The sequence below is a fragment of the Pleurodeles waltl genome, chromosome 3_1, assembly GCF_031143425.1.
Source record: "Pleurodeles waltl isolate 20211129_DDA chromosome 3_1, aPleWal1.hap1.20221129, whole genome shotgun sequence".
Lineage (NCBI taxonomy): Eukaryota > Metazoa > Chordata > Amphibia > Caudata > Salamandridae > Pleurodeles > Pleurodeles waltl.
Genome location: NC_090440.1, coordinates 1,820,370,921 through 1,820,392,473, shown reverse-complemented (window position 1 = coordinate 1,820,392,473; position 21,553 = coordinate 1,820,370,921).

The window sequence follows — 21,553 nt, the reverse complement described above, 5'->3', positions numbered from 1 at the left end:
AAAAACAAAGGTTAAATTAACTTATAGTTAGGCGAATTTGTCAGTGACAATATTAACAATTTGAACTAAAAAAAAGAACACCGATATTCAGCTGTTATAGTTAGCAGCTCTAACTATAAGTTATACCCTTCCATGCACTGCTTGAAGGTGTTTGAAGGTGATCCCCTTTGATACTGCTAGCCAATGGAAGTCTCTGAGGTGGGGGAAATGTGGTCACGGCGTGGGATGTCCAGAATGAGGTGGGCGGATGCGTTCTGGATTCTTTGCAGTTTTGTTAGGAGTTTGGTTGTTATTCCTGCATATAGGGCATTTCCGTAGTCCAATCGGCTGCTGACCAGGGCGTGGGTGACAGTTTTCCTGGTTTCGACGGGAATGCACTTGAAGTTTTTGCGGAGCAGGCGGAGAGTGTTGTAGCAGGAAGAGGAGATGGCATCGACCTGCCGAGTCATGCTGAGTGTGGAGTCCAAGATGAAGCCTAGGTTGTGTGCGTAGGTGGTGGGTGAGGGTGCGGTTCCTAGGGAGGTGGGCCACCAGGAGTCATTCCAAGTTGAGAGGTTGGTGCCAAAGATGAGGATTTCTGTCTTGTCTGTGTTTAACTTGAGGTGGCCTGATTCCATCCAGCTGGCGATGCCTTGAAGTCCATTGTGGAGGTTGTTCTTTGTAGTTGTAGGGTCTTTCGTGAGGGAGAGGATGAGCTGAGTGTCGATAAGCTGAGTACCAGGGAATGCCCATCTATATGTAGCGCTGCATTGTTCCATAGAAGGACCTTGTGGTGTTGAAGAGGTGAGATTCTGACAGGTTTATGAACTCCTCTCCCTGCCACTGTTGTCACCACCAGAATTGAGTTTGAGGCAATTGTTGGGTTGGCTGTGGATAGAAAAGGTGGCAGCAATGTGTGAAGGGAGCTCAGGAGGTGGTGCTCTAGCTGCATCTAGAATGATATTGAGAAACTGGTGTGCAGGTGGTGAACAAGCTTGGAGAGCTGGAACACAAGACTTTAAGAAGCCATGTGAGGAAGCCTCAGACTCCTCCCCACTGCCATATCTGCCCAGCTGCATGGTGCATGCATTCTAGGTCTATACCTGCTCCATATATAGGCCATGATATCTGTTTCAAAGCAAACCTGAAGCCGCTTGGGAATCCTTAGGGCCAACATAGCAAAAAGGTAATTGAAGCAGTGTGCTACATTCATCTTAACCATTTGCATTCTCCTCCAAAGATTAAGATTTAAAACTTTAAAAGGCCTGTATAGAGAATTCAATCAGGGGGAGAAAGTTGTCCTCCAGTATTGTAGCTGTTAATGCAGATGGACAAATACCCCAAACCTTCTGGCACCCATGATACATTAAGACCATGGAAGCATGAAGCATAGTGGATCTAGTTCTTGGGGACGGTCCTACGTTTAGACCAATTTACTTTCTAGCACAACAGGATGCAGAAGTCTGGTATGATGGCCTTCGGTGCAATCATGCAAGTTGTGGATGGGAGAGGAGGATCAAGATGTCATCCGTACGTAGCAGTACCTTGATTCCAAAAACTTCAGTAGATATTTCCTCCACCTCCTGTGCCCCATGAATGGAGACTGGCAGAGACTTTATTGCTAGAAAGAAGGGCAGTGGGGAGAGTGGGCAACGCTGCTGGTTTCCTCTGTCAACTGAGAAAGGGGCTGAGACAAGTGTCTGCAGGACACTTCAAATGTTGGGGAACTATACAAAAGGTGGACCTTAATAATGAAGTCATCGCCCAGGCATAGGTGGGGTAGGACCTGAAAGAGAAATTGTCACTCTACCCAGTTAAATGTTTTTTCAACATCTAGTGAGACAGCCAGTATCTCCGATGTGTCATCACTCACATGGCAAAGAAGATGGAAAAGTGTCCGAAGATGATTTTTGGAACTAGGACCCAGGACGAATGCCATCTGCGATTCATGAATAAGTTGAGGAATCACTCTACTTAAATGGTTTGCCATTACCTTAAGATCAATGTTGTGGAGGGAGATCAGGAGATAGCTGGCACATTGTAGATGATCCTTGTTGTCTCTAGGCAGAAGTGTAATGACCACTTTGTTGGAGTAGCTCCCACAGAATTATTCTCAACTGCCTTGCTGAAAGCCTGGGTTAGGAATTTCCCTATTTTGTAACCTGGGAACCCATCTTTATCTGTGGATATACAAGTTGGGTACACCTCCAAATCCACTTATTCCTCCATGAACTTTCTGATAATAATTCTCAATCATCCTCGCTGAGCACGGGTAGATGCAATGATCCCAGGAATCCCTTGAACTGTTCAGGGGTGGACCCAGATTCCAAGGAATATAAAGAGGAATGGAAAGCTGAACATCCTTCAACTATGTCCCCAGGGTGGACAAGAAGGTTCCCAAAGCATTGCAGACCACAGGAATAGCTAGCTAGGATTCCCACTGCCAAAGCCCAGCAGCCTTTTATCTGTGATCACAATGGCACCAGTGGAAATTGACCAAAGCCTTCTCAGTGATATCAGAAAAATATGAGTTCAGGCATATTTTTGCAAGGTCCAATTGGTTCTTTAGTGCGGGAGTGGAATTGGCTGTATATTATGCCGACATGGAGCTGACCTTGGATTCCAGCACTCAAAGTTCTTCTTGGTGTTGCATTTTGCCAGCACAGAATCCTGCATCATCAACACTTTCAATGCTGCCTTTCCTGTAGCCCAGAGCACTCTAGGGGAGTCAACTGATCCTTTGCTCTCTGTGACGTAAAGGTGAATGTGATTGCAAATCTTCCCCTTACTCTCCTGGTACTTATATGCATTTGTCCTCATATCCCACCTGGCTGGGGGAAAAGCTGATATCACCCAGGTCCAAGCCTAATCAAAACAGGCAATGGTAAGAAATGCATTCTTCCAGGATATTACTGCGGGAGTAGTCCACCTTGCATTAGGTTCCATGGGTACAGGAGACGATGATGTGGTCCCTGTCAAATGGGTGGAGCAAATACCTGATCATCCTGCAGGTCCCTCAGCAGAGCCCTATCAGTCCAGTGAAGAGAGTCTTGCCAGCCAGTTCGGGTCAGGGTCGATGCTGCGACTCAGTTCCAATCACAGGGGATGTCCCTATGGATGTAAGGAGCCAGGACAATAGCGTTAAAAAGGCAGACTTATCAGCAGTAGGGGCAGACAGAGACCACACTATTACAGATCATTCTAGAATTGTTAGTTCTGCTGTATCCAACCATTTTTGCTTTAGTATCAGTGACTCTGCCAGGGAAAGATGGGTCTCCTGAAGCAATACAAAATCTGAATGCTTTGTGTATAGGTACTGACAGATCTATAGATCTTTCCATGCTTTATATAGTGGGTCACACCTTTTATATTCAGTAATAGTACAATGCCAAGGATTGTATCAGGAGGTCTGTCACCCTTTAGGACAATGGTGCTCTGAGGAGGGTATAGGTCCTAAAGGGGGAATTAATGACTGTTGTTCAATGTGGTGCTCAAAGGGAGGGAAAGGGAGGAGGGAGACAAGGAAGGAGGGAACATAGTGTCCCCTGAAGTGTGGGGGGCAAAAGGAGAAAACTAATCTTCAAACTTTAGGTCTCACATTCAGCCCTGTAGAAGGCATAGCCATTTCAATCTCCTCCACGCTTGTCAGTCTTTTTTTTCCAGAAGATACAACAGGAGATGAGGATGAAGAGCACAGGTAAAAGGACCCACTGGGTCCTAGAATGATCAGACCAGTAATTTGTGTGTCCATAAGAGCCACTTAGGAGGATAGAAGAAAGGGATCTCTGCCCAAGTCCATGCTCCACAGTGCCTGTCACCACCAATGAAGTGGGGAACCCACTCTGAGGGGCTCCAATATTAACAGACGTGGGCATGGCAGTGTCTACCAAGGTGGAGAACTTAAAGAAGCATGGGGGGAAAGGCCTAGAATCTTACCACATAGGATAATAAGAAAAACAGAACAAAATCAGGCTGAGTAACAGTTGTAGTATAAATGTGGTACAGCACAGTTCTACGCAAAGTAAAAGGATGTAACCAGCACTCCATAGCATCTCTGGCACTCTTTTTTGGTTGTTTCAGAAGGGATTGTAACTTATCTCTCTCCCTGACTTTGTGCAGTGCCTAAGCCGCCTGAAGCAGTCCAACATAGTCTGACTCTCTTCTGACGCTTCCTCCCATTCTCTAGTGTCTTGGCTGGTATTGGGGGAATTTCCACTAGGCTAGAGAGTCAATCTGATGAACAGGGTTGACAATGTCTTTGAGTGACACTCTTGGGAGCTCCTCAAAAATATCTAGGAACAATTTCAGTTCCCCGGAATCTAGGAACTCCTGTGTACATCCATTTCTAGTGACCATCATTCTCACTGAGACCAAGAGGTCATATTTAATGTCTTTTCATTTCATCCTGGAGTTGAGTTCCAAGAACCTACCACAGCTGACATTGATGGTGGCAGAGTAATCTGCCAAAAAAAGAGGACTCCTATTACCCTCAATAAGGAGTTGGTCTCTCACTTAGATGATTTTAAAATAGCCCTTGTATGTTGATTTTGGGGCACATAAGCAACTATGGGACAGGGATTGTTGTTAGAGGAAGCCGGATATAAGTGGACTCTGTGTACCCTCTGGAATTCCAAAGCTTCCTGGAAATGAAAATGAAGGAGTTTGAGTAGCATCCTAGCCAGGTAGTTTATGATATAAATCCAAAAGTTGTCTCTTCTTGCGCTATTCCACTCCCTTCAGTACCTCTGTAAATCCAAAAGTTGTCTCTTCTTGCGCTGTCTTCCAGCCCCTCAACCTTCAAATTCAGGATGTACAAATCATGCTCCCAGTCCAGTATGCACTCATATTGAGTTTCAACAGTGTTTTATGGTTGATCAACTATGTCAAATTGGGAGTGGATTGTGGACATCTCCTGTCATATGGATTTCACTTCAGAAGTAGGTTCTGTCATTTTTACATCCTGTATAGTAAGAGTGATTCCTATGGATTTTATCTCTTTGAGAAGCACCTCCATGGTTGCAACCATAGGGGCTGGTATAGATGTCTGGTGAGTCTGTTGATTGTGGCTCACAACCTCTGAGAACATAAGTTGGTGAGCCGGCTGATGAAGGGTTGACATGAGAGGTCAGGGGAGCTCATGTGGTGTAGGGAACCATGGCTGACTCCTCGGTGGCACTGAGGCTGTTTCAGATTGTGTGCTCCTCTGGCTTGGCACTGGTCTAGTAAAGGCAGATGGTCACATTCACTACCTAAGGTGTGCATCAGTGTTTTTTGTGGTCAACAAGACAGCATACAGGTCAGCATTGCAGCACCAGGTGTCTGATGCCGATACATGGGGCCCAGGCCACACTGTGCAACTTACCTGAGAAAAGTCCACTTTCAAGAGACAATCCTCACAAGAAAACCCCCATTTGTCTGTTGCCAACCCAAACTCAATGCAGGCAGAGCAGTTGTTTCCAACAGGATCTGGCCAGCTGTCAGCCAGCTAGTATTGTAGTGACCTGCAGTGGCGACTCCGACAAAGGTCATGAAGCAGACTCTGCAGAGTGAGAGTCTGATACTGAGAGGGATGGTGCACTCTGAGTAAGACCCTAGGGGCTGAGTCAGATAAGGTTTTCTCTTATTCAATACATCTGAGTGAAGTCCGTTGTAGGCCATCCCTGCAAGTGAGAAAATCGGGAAGTCTTGAATGGAGTGGGATTCCCCTTGCTATGTTGTGTGGTCTGGACTGATAGTGAAAATCCTGTGAGAGATCTCCTGGCATCTCCAACACTGCTTAGAGGGTCCAGCAGCTGAGGCCCCAAGGGGAATGGAATCAAACACCAGACCCTGAGTCTACTGGAGGTGAGTTAGGGACATGAGAGGCTCCAGGCATTGATGGGCTTCCTCATTTCCTGTAGCTCAGAGCAGGCATAAGGGTTGCAAGTCTCTGACTATCATCAGCTGGAGTGCCTCGTATAGTGGTAGTGTTTGACTTTTTCCTGACCTGTTGTTGTTGGCTTTAGGGCTCTGAGTACTTTACCACTGCTATCTAGTGCTAAAGTGCACATGCTCTCTATATAAATTGTATTTGTGATAGGACTTCCATGATTGGCATATTTGATTTACTGGTAGGTCCCTAGTACAGTACACTAGAGGTTCCCCGGGCCTGTAAATCAAATGCTGATGGTGGGCCTGCAGCACTGGTTGTGCCACCCACCTTAGTAGCCCTGTAAACATGGCTCAGACCTGCCAGTGCAGTGTCTGTGTGTGCAGATCTTATCTGCCAATTCGACTTGACAAGTATAGCCACTTGCCAGGCCTAAACCTTCCCTTTTCTTACATGTAAGGCACCCCTAAGGAAGGCCCTAGGTATCCCCATGGGCAGGATGCAGTGTATGTTTAAGGAAGGACATGTACTAATGTGTTTTATATGTCCTAAAAGTGAAATACTGCCAAATTCGTTTTTCACTGTTGCAAGGCCTATCCCTCTCACAGGTTAACATGGGGGCTGCCTTTAAATATGATTAAAGTGTAGATTCCTTTTGGGAGCAGATAGACATGTAGAGTTTGGGGTCTCTGAGCTCACAATTTTAAAATACATCTTTTAGTAAAGTTGATTTTAAGATTGTGTGTTTGAAAATGCCCCTTTTAAAAAGTAAAACTTTTCTTGCTCAACGCATTCTGTGACTCTGTTTGTGGGATCCTTATCTGGGTTAGTTTGACAGTTGGGCTGTTTGCACCTCTCTGTAGACAGTGACACAAAGGGTGCTGGGGTGTAGCCTGCATATTCTGATGAGGCACCTCTGCTAGGAGGGATGGGAGGAGTGGTCACTACACCTGAAAGCTCTGTGTCTGCCCTCACACAATGCAGTCTCCAAACTCCTGGTGTGTGTCTGGGGCCTGGCCTGGACAAGGAAGGATTTCACAACAAGAGAGCCAGAATGGTATAAGAAGGGCACCCAAAACCACAGACTTTGGATCACTTCTGGACATAAGAAGGAACCTCTGCCTGGAGAAGAGCTAAAGAGCTGAGAAGTGCTGCCCTGCCTGTGACTGTGCTTTGTGGAGCTATCCTGCAGTTGCTGCTTCTGCCTGTGCAAGGGGACAAAGACTGGACTTTGCTGGGTATTCCTGCTAGTAAAGAAATCTCCACAGGCTTGTCCGGAGCTTGCCTCCTGTTTTTGAAGTCTCAGGGCCATCAAAGACTTCTGCCAGTACCTGTACTCTCTGCTGAGACTCCTGCCCTGCCAAGTGGTGCCCTATCCAGTTCCTGGGGCCCTGGAAGGTGAAGCTGGCAGACCAAGACAAAAAATCCATGCACAGAACACAATGCAGGGAAAATATTGATGCACATTCCGAGATGCAGCTCAAAAACGATGCGCCGCCGGCTTTGTGGCAGAAATCGTTGCTTCGCCGGCATTGCGGCTAAAAGATCGATGCATGCAGCTGAAGAAACGATGCGCAACACCTGCTGCCAGAGGCTGATAATGTCGCAACCCACATTGCGTGGTTTTGCTGATCCCGTGCGGCAGGATTTTCGATGCAAACCTTGCTGGGTGCAGAAAAATGACACAATGCCTGCCCGGACCTGAGTGCTTCCCTGGATCAACGCATCGCTCTCCTGCAGAGAGGAAAAACAACGCACGCCGATCCGACCGGAGAAGGAGAAATGACGCACGGTCTCGCTTGCGGGTGAGAAATCGAAGCATCGCTAACCTTTTCCGACGCACACTCGCCCGTGTATGTTATTTTGACACTACCCAGGTACATGTCAACGCTAACAGTGTTTTTACTGTATACAAAAGGATTTAAGACTGTTTTGCTTTTAAAATTAATAACTTGACTTGTGTATGTTGGATGTTTGTCGTTTTGGTCTTGTTTTGTTTAGATAAATATTTCCTATGTATCTACACCTGTGTTGTATCATTTTGTAGTGTTTTCACTGAGTTACTGCGTGTGTTGGTACAAATACTTTACACCTAGACTCTGAAGTTAAGCCTGCCTGCTTGTGCCAAGCTACCACGGGTTGAGAGGGGTTAACTGAGGGTGATTCTTTTTACCCTGACTAGAGTGAGGGTCCTTGCTTGGACAGGGGGTAACCTGACTGCCGACCAAAGACCCCATTGCTTAGAGATAGGGAGAAGGAACCAGTGGTTGGGACACTGACCTGTTCTCAAAACACCCTTCATCCCAGTGTTACTTTTAGGTGCTCTATCATTTCAGTGAGGGAGAGGCCAGAAGGAAAGTAAGGGTTTGTGAGAAAAGTCTCTTCAGGGTCCCGTAGTTTCAGGCTCAGCTCAGATCGGATTAGGTAGGGCTTCAGGGGAAGGCTGTTAAGGAGGAGGGTGTTGCCAAGCCAGGACCTGTGAGCTGCGAAGCTGTTAGGCTACTGGTAAGTGATAGGCAAGCCTGTTGCTTCTTACAGTGGGGGGGGGGAGCTGAGGACACTCCTGTTCCCTGAGGGCCTCCCAGCCTCTGGTTCCAAGGGTCTCCATAGTTTTAGGCAGAGTGGGGGGTCATGTTTGCTCACAGGAATTCACTGCAATTCTCTTTCATATATCTGTGTCATCACGTTGTGGTGACTCAGGTGCCACGGCCTTGTCTGTGCTGACGTGAAGGTTTTTGTGCCTTGGCACAGTGTGACTCGTGGGCGCCTCTTCCTGAGTGCACATGGCAGATTGTACAGTGGCAATTGAGCCCAAGGGCGTTCGGGCCTGGTGGGGCAGCTAAGTCATCTAGGCTCACTTCCATCAAAGAGGATGTGGCAGTGGGCTCCTATGCCAACCAGGGAGGAGAAAGGAGTAATTCCTGCTGAGCAGCAGAATCCAGAAGTGGCCATCTTGGTCTGCCCAAGCTTTACCTCCCGTCTCAACTCCTTTAAAGAATGCACCCTGGCCTGTTGTGGCATGCCGGTTTCTATGAATAGCAAAATAAAAGCAGGGAACAAACTGAACCAATCTATTTTAATGTATTTGTACTCCATGCTCTTGGTATCCACCCCTCCCCTTAAGTATAGCCACAATTCTCAGACTTCTCATTCATGCACATTCCTGTGTGCTGAATCACGCACTAAATCAACCCATGTTCCTTTTATATGGTGCATAATACAGTATATGTTTTTTTCTACAACCTGTCTGTCTTTCATTTGATATTACTGTATGCCTACAAATAACTTTTTCTCATTAGATTGAATCCAGGAAATGATTCTGTTGGACTTAAAGTCATGGAAATATCTTTGGGTTTGTGTGAGATTGGTTGGCCACAACAGCTTCAGAAAATATTTCAGTTGCCTTTGCAGAACTTAGTGACTCAGGCCCTCATTATGAACACAGCGGTAAACACCGCACCACCGGCGGTGGCGGTAACAACTGCCAACAGAACTGCGGTCTAAACCACCAAATAATGAACCAACTGAAACACAGGCATCCTGAAAACCACTCACCGCCAGCAGAGGAGTGCCGACAACGATGGCAGAGCCCGCCCACATGCCGACGGAAAGGCCCTACTCGCCCATCAAATAATGAAGCACTAGACCGCCGTCAGTTCCGGGGTGGGAACTACCGCCACACAAAGCCAGGCGGAATTGAACCAAATATAAGGAAACACTCACCGGAGGCCCACACACCACGCCGAAGCAGACATGGAGAGAGAGTTGCAGATCATGCCAGCCCTGCTCCTTGCCATATAACTCCACAACCGAGACCGCCTACGAAGACGACAACTGTAAGTACCGCAACCTACTAAAGAAGGGAAGAAAGGGCACAGTTACATTCCCACCCACTCCAACCAACCTGCAATGCTCCCACAACCCTTCACAGCAGCAAAAGCCATACACCCCAAAGCAAGAGGTACTTACCCAACACAAGGCAAATCCAACCTGCCGAAAGTACATACATGTGCCCCACACACACAAACAATGAAACAAGAGACCACAGATCCAGAGTGTGCCTCTAACAACACAGGTCACACATTAACCTTTATTATGCTCACCGAGCAACAGAAGTGCATAGAAGGCCAATGGCCAGTCCATAATCAAAGAAGTCCGATGGGCCACAATGGCCCCAAATTGACTCCCACAAGTGCAACGGTACTCCACCTCATAGGGGCAACAATGGGGCATCCAGGCACCTCAGGGAACAGGGGCAGGGGGTAGTGGGGTCGGGGATTTACGACTGGGGGGGCTTAGATTTCCATTTGGAAGGTGGAAGGGATTTGGGTTTGCCCTTGGAAGGTGGGGGAGTGAGCTTGGACCGGGGGTGGCAGATGGACCTGGTTCAGCACAGGGCTTCTTCCTCTCTGTGGAAGGGGCATGGGAATGGTGGACAGGGGCGGGCTGTGACGTGGGAGGAGTGGACAGGGCAAGGATGTGAGCATGTTTAGGGACGAGATGGGGTGGGCCAGTGGGTTGGAATAGGTCAGCAAAGGAGAGGAAAAGTTTCTTAGGCGCAATTGGGGTGGACCTGGAGGAAGGCGTGAGAGTGGAGGTAGAGGGAATGGTTGTGACAGGTGTAGGTGTGCGTGACGTGGCTGCAGGTGACTGGAAAGTATGCTGAGGTGTGGTGGATGTGTGATGGGTGGGTGTTTTGGTGCGTTTGAGTCTCTTGGGAGGAGGGGGGTGGACACAGTGGGACAAGACAGGCTGTCAGTGTAAATGGATGTTGTCCGGTTGTCTGCAAGTCTGGTGAGTGTGCTGCATGTGTCAACTAAAGTTGTTGTGGTGAGTGCAGGTGTGGTGTCTGGGGTGCACAAATGGATGTGTGCTATTGTGGTGACTGCAGGAACAGGGTCAGCAACATTGGATGAGAGTGCAGTGCCTGTGGGTGTGCATGTACAGGGGGCAGACAGGGATGCTGAAGAGGTGGACACACTGGGGGGGAGTGGATGTTGGTGTGTGTGCATGTGTATGTTGGCTGTGTCTATGCTTGTGGTGGGAGGTGTGGTGCTTGGGTTTTGAAGTGTGCTTCTTGTGCGTTGAGGTGTGTGCCTGCATGTCAGAATGTGAGCTTTGGACAGGTGAAGGTAGTGGGGTGCTGGAAGGGGTAGAGGTGGTTGGAGGGGGGACGGAATGACCAGGGACACTAGCTGCCGTCCAAAAGGAGGACCGAACCTGAAAAGATCTCTGTAGGCCAAACACGGCACTGTGAATGCCATCCAGATAGGCACTGGTCTGCTGCAACTCTGATGCTATCCCCTGGATGGTATTGATGATGCTTGTCTGCCCTACAGAAATGGTTCTCAGGAGGTTAATAGCTTCCTCTGTGAGGGCAGCAGGGCTGACTGGGGCAGGGGATGAGGTGCCTGGGGTGAAGGAGATGCCCACCCTTCTGGGTGAGCGGCACGGCCAACTCGGTGGGGAGCAAATGGGAGGGCAGTGATGGTATGGGGTGGTGGAAGATGACACTGTAGGGGTGGGCCCACTAGGGTCCGCCACCGCCAGTGAGCTCCCATCGGAAGAGGTATCTGAGTCACTACTTCCAGTGGTAGTTGCCTCCCTCCGTGGTACTCCCCTCGCCCTCCAACCCACTGGTCCCTTTGGCGTCGGATGACCAAGGATCTGAGGATCTGTGGGCCGCTGCATCCCCACTCGCCAGAGCCTCAGCTCCCTGGCGATGATGCTGATGTACACAGACAACACAAGAGAACAGGGATGGGGAGACAAAACAGGAGAGACACTTGTAAATAGCTGAATGGAGGTACATTAGTGGTTCACACATACACCCACCCAGAAAACCTTCCACCAGGCAGCACCTACCGCTATACACATGGCTATGCCCCTGATTAGTGGCCAGAACCCTGCTCTACAGCCATTCCCCACTAACTTAAGGATCTTACGTACTGCAGACTTGACCCAAACACCCCTACTCCCCACGGGGGTCATTAGGTAGATGGACATCAGTCACATTCCCTGCCACTAGACAGCATAAATACGAATGCACACACATCCATCAAGGGGCCAAAATATGGTAAATGTACTTACCTCCTTGTGGCTGCTGTGCAGCCTTTAAGCGCCCATCCAGGTCTTGGTGCGTTGCATAAGGGGGGTCACTGACCGACAGGCACCCCTTCCTCATTGGTGAAGACTTCCCCAGCTGGGCCTCGCAGATCTTCCTCGCCCAGCACCACAGGTCCTCCAACCTCTTCCTGCAGTGGGTGCTCCACCGGTTGTAGAGCCCCAGGGTCCACACTCCCTTGGCGATGGCATGCCAAAGTCCCCTCTTTTGGTGGGCGCTGACTTATATGAAACACACAGAAAAGTAACACTGAGGTCAGACACTGGCCAATCATATACAGCTGGCTATACATCCACTATGGGACGGACATTTCAAACAGCGTAACAGCATACACACACGCAGCCCATGTCAGGAACCCTGGACCGTACAATGTCATGCACACATGTATGCAGCCAAGACCCACCACTACACACATCCATGCCCCGCAATCCTCCTACTCACCTGTACCTCTGGTCGACCATACAGCTTGGCGTACAGGGGCAGGACCCCGTCCATGAGCTTCTCTAATTCCTCGTTGGTGAAGGGTGGGGCTCAGTCCCCTGCAACACGTGCCATGTCCATGACCAGAGGCAGGACACAGCAGTACACTCAGTGGAGTACCTGCATGAATGAGATCAGGGAGCCAAGTGAAGTTGGGGTGACGAGTTCGCGTACGGACTGCGGCGGTGTGCACCGTCACCGCCACCGGCAATCATCATACGCTAAGATTGCCCATTGACAACCATGTTAACCAATGTATTTGTGCACGGTGGTAAACACTACCTTACGCTATTACGACAACTGCTAGCGGTATGAGGTCACTTCCACCACAACACTTCTGGATAGTTGGGTGCAGACATTTTTGCCTTAACTACGCAGTTGTAAAACCCTCATCTGCATAATGCAGGCCCTATTGTTCCATAAACACCCATAGGCTTGTAACAATATACACTACCTCACCTGAGCAGTCCTGATATATAATTGGGGTCATGTTGCTGTAATGTCACACACACTAAGCATTAGTGTTGTCGACAAACATGCCAGCAGTGCTGAATGAAAAACAATGTGTGCAGATGTATGTGTGTTCCTCACATGTGTATTCAACTCCTCCTAGGTACAGACCCTTTTGGCGAGGAAGGGCCCCATTGGTGTACAGACCACTTGTTGATTTGTAGACCATCATGGAGCGTCACATCATTATCAATAACAGACTCACTTGTGCAACTATTCATGAAGTTTGTGCATTACTGGATCCAGCACTGACCCCGGAAAATCAAAATCAGCATGCCATCCCTACTGAAGTGCAGGTGCTCTCTGCACTCCATTTCCTGGTCACGGGATCATTTCAAGTGATAGTGGGCATGGGCGCAGGTTTTTCACAGCCTATGTTTAGCATAATACTGTCAAGATTCCTGAATGCATTTGTATGACACATACAGTCCTATGTGAGGTTTACCCAAAGTGCTGACCTCCCTGCCATCAAGTCAGACTTCTATGCCTTTGCCAACATACCCCATGTGATAGTTGCCATCGATGGCACCCACATAGCTATCATCCCCCCAAGAGTCAGTGAACAGGTGGACAGAAACAGGAAGAACTTTTATTCCATGAACATTCAGTTGGTGTGTACTGCAGACCAGTACATCTCACATGTGAATGCCATGTTCCCTGGTTCAGTCCATGATTCCTTTGTGCTGAGGAACAGTAGTGTGCCACACAAGATGGAACAACTACAAGAGGGCAGAGGGTGGATCATAGGTATTTGTTTCTGACACTTATTGCCACATAGCAGACAGCCAGGCTGTCTGCCTCTGAGGGTTGTCAATGAAAGTCATGTTTTGCACCTTTTTCTAGGTGATTCTGGCCATCCCAACTTGCGTTGGCTCCTGACACCAGTGAGGAATCCTGGAACAGATGCAGAGAGGAATTACAATGAGGCCCATGGAGGTACTAGGAGGGTGATAGAGTACTAGATTTTGTTTCTTCATATCTCTGGTGGTTTCCTGGCCTATGGGCCTGAAAAGGTGTGTAGAATAGTGGTGGTCTGCTGCATGCTGAACAACGTGGCTGTGAGAAATTCTACCCCCCTCTCGGAGAGGAGGGTGCTGTATATCCAGACCAGCTTCCCCAGAGAGGGGATGAGAGTGATGGTGATGATGAGGAGGGGGAAGATGTAAATACAAGGACCCAACTGATACAACTCTACTTCCAGTAACTTTGTGGGACAATTGGATGAGATTGCTGTCTGTGCATCATACTGTCAGTGTGCCTTGTCATCTAGGGGGGTGTTGGGTCAATATTTATTGTCACTGTGACCAGGTCTGCATAGGACAGATTACAATATAGTATGAAAGTTCAACACATCTGTAGGCACAACAACATGTAAGGCGTGTGGTGCATTTCCTGCTACTCAAATAATAATGAAAGAGTAATCATACAGTTGCATCCATACTTCACTTTGTTTAAACTTACTGACAGGGGACATTGTAACAGGTGAAAAGGTGTTTTATTTGGTGCAGGGATGAAATTGTGCAGATTACAGTGATGGAATTGGGCTACTGGTGGTTGTACAATATGGCAACATGGTTGCAGCATTGTTGGCAGTAGTGGTAGGTCCATCAATGTTCACAAGAGTTTGTTGTAGTTTTCACACAGTTTGATGGTTGATTCAGTGAGACACTTGGAGGACAGTTTTCGCCATAGTCACTTATTTGAGGGGGCCTTGTTCTTGGCAGGTGTTCCTGTGCCATATCTGGGCCTGAGGGTCAGTTTGGGCACCTAGTGTTGGCCGGTACAGGTTGAGATGGATGTCCCCTGTGTGTCCTGAGAGGGTGGTACATGTGCAGTTGCTGCTGATGCTGTTGTTGTCCCGCCTGTATCCTGGCCTGTAGTAGGGGCTTCCTGGTCTGTGTGGGCCTCAGGCTGTGTTGGGATAAGGTGCAGCAATGCACCTGCTTTGCTGGCCATTGTGGCATTGTGCAGTTTCCATTGCTCCATGGCCTCTTGGTGGTGTGCTAGTTGCATCCTTTGACTCTGCGCCAGGGTGGATACTATCTGGGCCAATCTGTCCTGGGTATGGTGATATGCTCCCAGGACCTCAGAGATCACGTCATGGGCTGCAGCATCCATCCTGTGGCCTCCTCCCGGGCCACTGATGCCCTCTGACTGGGCTTAGCCCCCTGTGCCTGTGTCCCCTGCACAGGTCTGGAGGTACCACTTGTACTGGAGCCATCGTCTTCCTGCCTATTGGTTGGGGGTGACTGTGGCCTCTCTAATTGTGTTCCACCAGTCTGTGGCCTGGATACACAGGTGTGGGGATGGTTCCCTGGGCTGATGTTGTTGGCTGGGTGACAGGGGTGGCAGTGGTATCCTGGGTGGAGCTACTGGATGGTGACAGTCCAGGACTATGTGAGGGGCCAGTGTGATCGTCAGTGTCCAGGGTTCCATCCCCAGTGTCCTGGGAGGTACCTCTGTCTCCCTGATCGGATGGGGTACACACGACTGGGCGGGTTTGTGCATGTTTCCCACTTTGGGGCCATGCAGGTTGCTTTCGTGAGGTTAGCATTGCTTTTGTGCTTAGGATGTGGAGGTGCATTCTGGGTGCTGTAGGCCTTTGTGATTCCTTGAAGGGGTGGGCGGCTGTGCACAGGGGGAGGGATGTGGGCCTGTTAGTGGGTTGTGGGCATGCAGGGTTACTGGATTTAGTGATTGTGGCCTGGGTGGGGTTGTGGTTCTGGTGGTAGTTGGAGGGTTGAGGTGGTGCATGCATTCCAGGTGTGATGGATATGGGGTAATTGTAGATGACTTACCCGAATCCATTCCTCCAGTGAGTCCAGTAAGTCCCTCAGGGTGCAGGATGGCCAGTACCTTTTCCTCCCAGTCATTGTAGTTGGGTGGTGTTGGTGCGGGTCCTACCTCAGTCTTCTGGACTGCAATGTTTTGCCTGGATGACATGGACCTGACCTTCTCATGCAGGTCATTCCATCTCTTGCGGATGTCGTCCCTGGTGCGTGGATGGTGTCCCACTGCATTGACCTCATTGACTATTGTCTGCCATAGCTCCATCTTCCTGGTGATGGCTGTGTGCTGGACCTGTACCCCGAATAATTGTGGCTCGACCTTCAGGATCTTGTCCACCATGGTCCTTAGCTCCCTTTCTGTGAAGTGTTGGTGTTTGGGGAGTGCTATGGTGAGTGTTTTGGATGGTGTCTTGTGTGGATCTAGGTGAAGGTGCTTTTGTGTGGTTGGGTGTATGTATCGTGGATTGTGGCGTTCGGTGTCTGCTTCTAGAGCTCTCTGTATTAGTTGGCCTAGTTTCGTTGCAAAGGATTGTGGGGTGTGTCTGTGAGTGTTTTATAGTGTTGTGGATGTATGTAAGGTGTGTGGGTTTCAAACTTACCAATGTATGCATTTCTTGTTGTTGGGTCCACTTGTCGTCTGTGGCGGTCCGTACCGCCAATGGTCATTTGGCTTCCACTAACCACTGCAGTGATTTGTGCTTCATTATTTGGAGGACAGGTTGTTTGTGTGCTCAGCAGTGGTGGGGTGGGAGGTCCAGCATTTCCGCTGACAAGGTCCTGGTGGTGACTGGTGGCAGGGAGAATTTTGTCGCTTTCTAATTTTTGCATCATTATATGGCAGGTTTCTGTTCACCGCCAATGGCGGCCTTCTGTTCACCGTGTTCATAATGAGAGTCTCAGTCTCTATTTCCTTGAAAGCTTTTTCAGAAACATGGAGAAATAAATGGGTGACATCAGCACCCAACCCTGCCCCCCTGGGCCCACAATGAAATGAAAAAACATGTTAAGTACTATAAACAGCCTTCAGTTATCAAGTTGACTCATCTTAGCATGACAATTTCTATATGACATAGGAGACTGTGTGAACCAGGTGCTAACTTATGTGCATGTCCTTGGTTTCTTTCAGAATATGGGTTATGTGTTAAGTCATTACCAGTAGTATGAAGGCTGCAGGTGCTATTAAATCAAATCAAATCAAATCATGGTTTATAAAGTGCAACTACTCACCCGTAAAGGTCTTGCTAATGGGGCTTGTCCTCTGATCTTCAGTTGAAGAGCCATGTTTTAAGGTCCTTCCTGAATTGGGGTAGCGATGGTGATTGCCTGAGGTGCAGGGGTGGGGTGTACCAGCTATTTGTCACGAGATAGGTGAAGGATATCCCATCAGCCGCAGTCTTCTGTATGTGGAGTACAGTGGGTAGTGCTTGTTGAGTGGAGCGGAGAACTCTGGTGGGGAGTAGAAGGTGATGTGTTGGTTAAGTTTGGCAGGTCTTAGGTCGTGGAGGGCCTTGTAAGCGTGGACAAGGAATTTGAAGTTAATGTTCTTCTCTATAGGGAGCCAGTGGAGGTCTCTTCGCTGATTGGAGATATGTTCGAGGCGAGGAATGTCCAGGATGAGTCTGGTGGAGGCGTTTTGGATGTGCTGTAATTTCTTGATGTTCTTCTGGGTGATAACGATGTAGAGGGCATTGCCGTAGTTGAGTCTGCCGATAACCAGGGCATGGGTTACAGTTTTGCAGCAGTCCTTTGGGATCCATGTGCAGATCTTATGAAGAAGTCAGAGTGTGTGAAAGCAGGAGGATGTGACTGACTTGACTTGGAGGGTCATGGTGAGCGATCAGTACAGGATGACACCGAGGTTGTTTGTGTGGTTTGTTGGGGTGGGGAGGGTGCCAGGGGTCAGTGGCCACCAGGAGTTATCCCAGGCCGATGTGGATGGTCCCAGGATGAGGATCTCAGTCTTGTTAGATTTGAGCTTGAGGCAGCTGTCCTTCATCCAGGAGACAACGGCTTACATCCTGTTGTGGAAATTCTTCTTGGCAGTTGTGGTGTTTTCAGTCAGTGAGATCATCAGCTGGGTATTTTCAGCATAGGAGACCATGTTCAGTCCATGGTCCCTGATGATGGATGCGAGAGGGGCTGTGTAGATGTTGAAGAGTGTGAGGCTCATGGAGGAGCCCTGTGGCACTCCGCAGCTGTCCTTCATCCAGGCGACGACAGCTTCCATCCCTTTTGTGGAAATTCCTCTTGGCAGTTGTGGGGTTTTCGGTCAGTGAGATGATCAGCTGGGTATCGTCAGCATAAGAGAGGATATTCAGTGTAGGCCTTTTCCATTGATGCTGGCTGCGTGGAGCCTGGAGCAGAGGGTGATGTGTGAGACCATGTCAAAGCCGGCTGGATGAGAGCTGTTGGATGTCCACGGTCGAGGAGCAAGCGGAGGTCATCTGTGGCAGCGATGAGGGCAGTCTCAATGCTGAGTTTGCTCCTGAAGCCTAGTTGGGAGGTATCCAGGACATTGTTGTCCTTGATGTGCTTATGGAACTGAGCGCTGATGGCCTTTTCAATGACCTTGGCTGGGAAAGGCAGTAGAGAGATGGGGAGGTAATTCTTGAGGTCCAGATTGTCTGCAGGGGGTTTCTTCAAGAGTAGGCCGATATCGACATGTTTCCAGTCCTCTGGGAAAGTTGCTTTCTCTATAGAACAGTCAAGGGTGTGTCGGAGTTCTGGTGCAATGGATGTGTTGGCCTTGTTGAATATGTGGTGAGGACAGGGGTCTGTATGGTCTCCAGAGTGGATGCTGCTCATGATGGTGTGGGTCTTGGGACCTGAAATTGTTGTATATGTCTTTGATTTTCCAATGGAAGAAGTTGGCTAGCCTGCAGCAAATGTCTTGAAATGGAGGGATGCTTGCTGTTTCTGTTGAGGGTTGGCAAACTCTTTGACCACAGTGAAGAGCTTTTTGGTGTTGTGAACGGTGGCCCTGATGCGGTCCTGAAAGGTTGCTTTCCTGGTGACTCTGATGAGGCGGTGGTCAGATTTGGTGGCCGCTTTGAAAGCCTCGAAGTCTTCCAAGGACTTGCTTTTCCTCCATCTTTTCTCAAGCCTTCTGCAGGTGTGCCTGGAGTTTGGGGGAGAATCAGCCAGCCTTCTTGCGGTGGTGTTTGGCACACGTCTCACGAAGAAGTGCTAGGGTGTTGGCGCATTTTTAGATCCATTGGTGGAAGTTCCATGCTGAGATGTTAGCGTCTGCAGTGAGGGGCAGGTGAGACTTGCTGAGGGTATTGGATAGCTGTTCATCGATGATCCAGTTCCATTTTCTACTTTGGGCTCAGAATACGTGGAGGTGGATGGTCCGGTGAGTTGATGGTGAAATGGATGCAGTGGCCCAGTGAAGTGTGGAAGTGTTTTAGACGGTGATGTTGTTGCTGGTGAAAAAATGATGTAGAGTGTGTGTCTTGCGATGTCTTTTGGCGAGGTGACCAGTTGTTTTAGTTTTTTTGTCAAGCAGGGAAGTGGTGTTGGCCTCATCGCTGCTGTCAATGTGGTAGTTGAGGTCACCAAGGAGGAATAGGTCGAGGAGGATGAAGTTGTTAAAGCTGGATGGGGGCCGCAGAGGGTGACGGGTGTGGCGTAGATCTGGAAGTGGAGGTGCTTCATGAGGGGGGAGTGTTCTTCTGTTTGGTTGTCAAGCAAAGGGAAGATTTGGGTGCAATGGCCAGGACGCCAGTTGGGCGGGAAGGTTGGTCTTTGTGGAGCAGTTTGTAGTCACTGGGGATGGCGATGTCTGGTGCAGATGCTGGGTTTGTCCAAGTTTCAGTGAGGAAGGCGATGTCCGGGCGGGTGGAGTCCAGTAGGTCTCAGAGTTCTACGGCGTGTTTGTGGAGGGAGCGAATGTTGAGGAGGATGTAGTTGAGATGCTCCAGGTTGGTGTTTGATGGTTCTGCAGTGGGAAGGTCCCGTTTTTGGTACAGGGTGAGGGTGCAGTGGCAGTGGAGGCAATAGAACAGTCCGTGGTTGTCTCTGTGAGATGCGAGATATCAGGGGGCAGATCATCCTGTGTTAAGTGTGTGGAGGTTCTTCGGGTGATAGGTCGGAGGGCCAGGGATTGTGGTGCTGGGTGTGGCCCAGGTATGGACAGGTGCAGGCAGGGTTACCTTTGGTGCACCTTCAGTGCACTGCGGTCACCATTAACAAGGAGAGGGAGGCTGGAGGTCTAGTAAGCTGGAAGGCGGGAGGGCAGGACAGCACTTTGCAGGAAGGGAGGGGGCAGGGCAGCAGAGGCAGCAGAGGCAGCAGCAGTGCGGGAAAATGCAGGGAGAGTGAAAGGAGAGACAAGAAAGGAAGAAAAGAAAAAATGAAATCAAAATGACAGAAAAATAAGTGGAAGTAAAAAGCAGGGGTAAAGAGAGACAGCAAAATACTTACATGCGGGTGGGCATCAGGCCACCAGGGATGAGGCACAGGCGGGTGGCTGTGAATGGAGGTAGGCCTCGAACTGAGAGTCAGGCAGGCTCTCATTTCGCTCGCAGCAGAGACAGCAGCAAACAGGTGGAGCTGCACGGAGGAGGGCAAACATATGCTGGCCAGGAGCTCAGACGAGTTGCCCTCTCAGTGGACAGTGGCTGCCATTAAGAAGGGGAGGGAGGCAGGGGATCCAGTCAGCTGGGAGGTGGGAGGGCAGGAAAGCGATCTGCAGGGAGGGAGAGGGGCAGGGTGGCAACAACAGCTGTGACACAGGAAAACTCAGGGAAAGTGAAAGGAGAGAGATAAGAAGGAAAGGAAAGAAAAAATAGAATAAAAATGACAGGAAAAATCAGCAAAAGTAAAAATCAGGAGTAAAGAGAGACAATAAGATAATTACATGCAGATGGCCACTAGCCCACCAGGGATGAGGTACAGGAGACAGGCCACAGCCGGGGGATGGAGGTGGGCCTCAAACTGAGAGGCTCTCAGTTCGCTCACAGCAGAGGCAGCAACAGGAGCAAACAGGTGGAGCTGCACAGAGGAGGGGAACAGACGCTGACCAGGAGGTCAGAGGAGTCACCCTCTAAGTTCACAGTGTGTGTCATTAAGAAGGGGAGGGTGGTGAGGGGTCTAGTCAGCTGGGTGGCTGCTGGGAGTGGAAAGTGCTTCGCAGGGAGGGAGGGGGGCAGGGGCAGCAGCAGCACAGAAAAATGCAGGGCGAGTGAAAGAAGAGAGAGAGAAAAGAAAGAAAGAAAAGAAAGAAAAAAATGAAATAAAAATGACAGAAAAATAGGCTGAAGTAAAAAGCAGGAGTATAGAGAGACAGTAAGATACTTATATGAAGATGGCCACTAGGCCACCAGGGATAAGGCACGGCCGGGAGCCTGCAGGTGGAGGTGGGTCTCGAACTGAGAGTCAGGCAGTCTCTCAGTTTGCTTGCTGCATCAGCAGCAGAGGCAGCTGAGGCAGCAGTAAACAGGTGGATCTGCACAGAGGACGGCAAACAATATTAACCAGGAGGTCAAAGGATTCGCCCTCTCAGTGTGTAGAAGCCGCTATTAAGAAGGGCAGGGGGTGTGGGGTCTGTCAGTTGGGAGGGGGGCTGGCTGGAAAGCACTTTGCAGGGAGGGAGAGGGGCGGGCAAGGCAGCAGCGAGTGTACACTTTTCTTGGTAGATACTTTATCATACTCTATGGTGGTTTTTTCATTAACGTTTTACTGTCTGCAAACAGAGTGGGACATAGTAAACTCTCTCAATAGAGAAAACAGTGTTAACAGTACACACTTTTCTTTTCATATCCACTTTCTTACTCAAGGTAGATTCAGTGACTGTCAAGT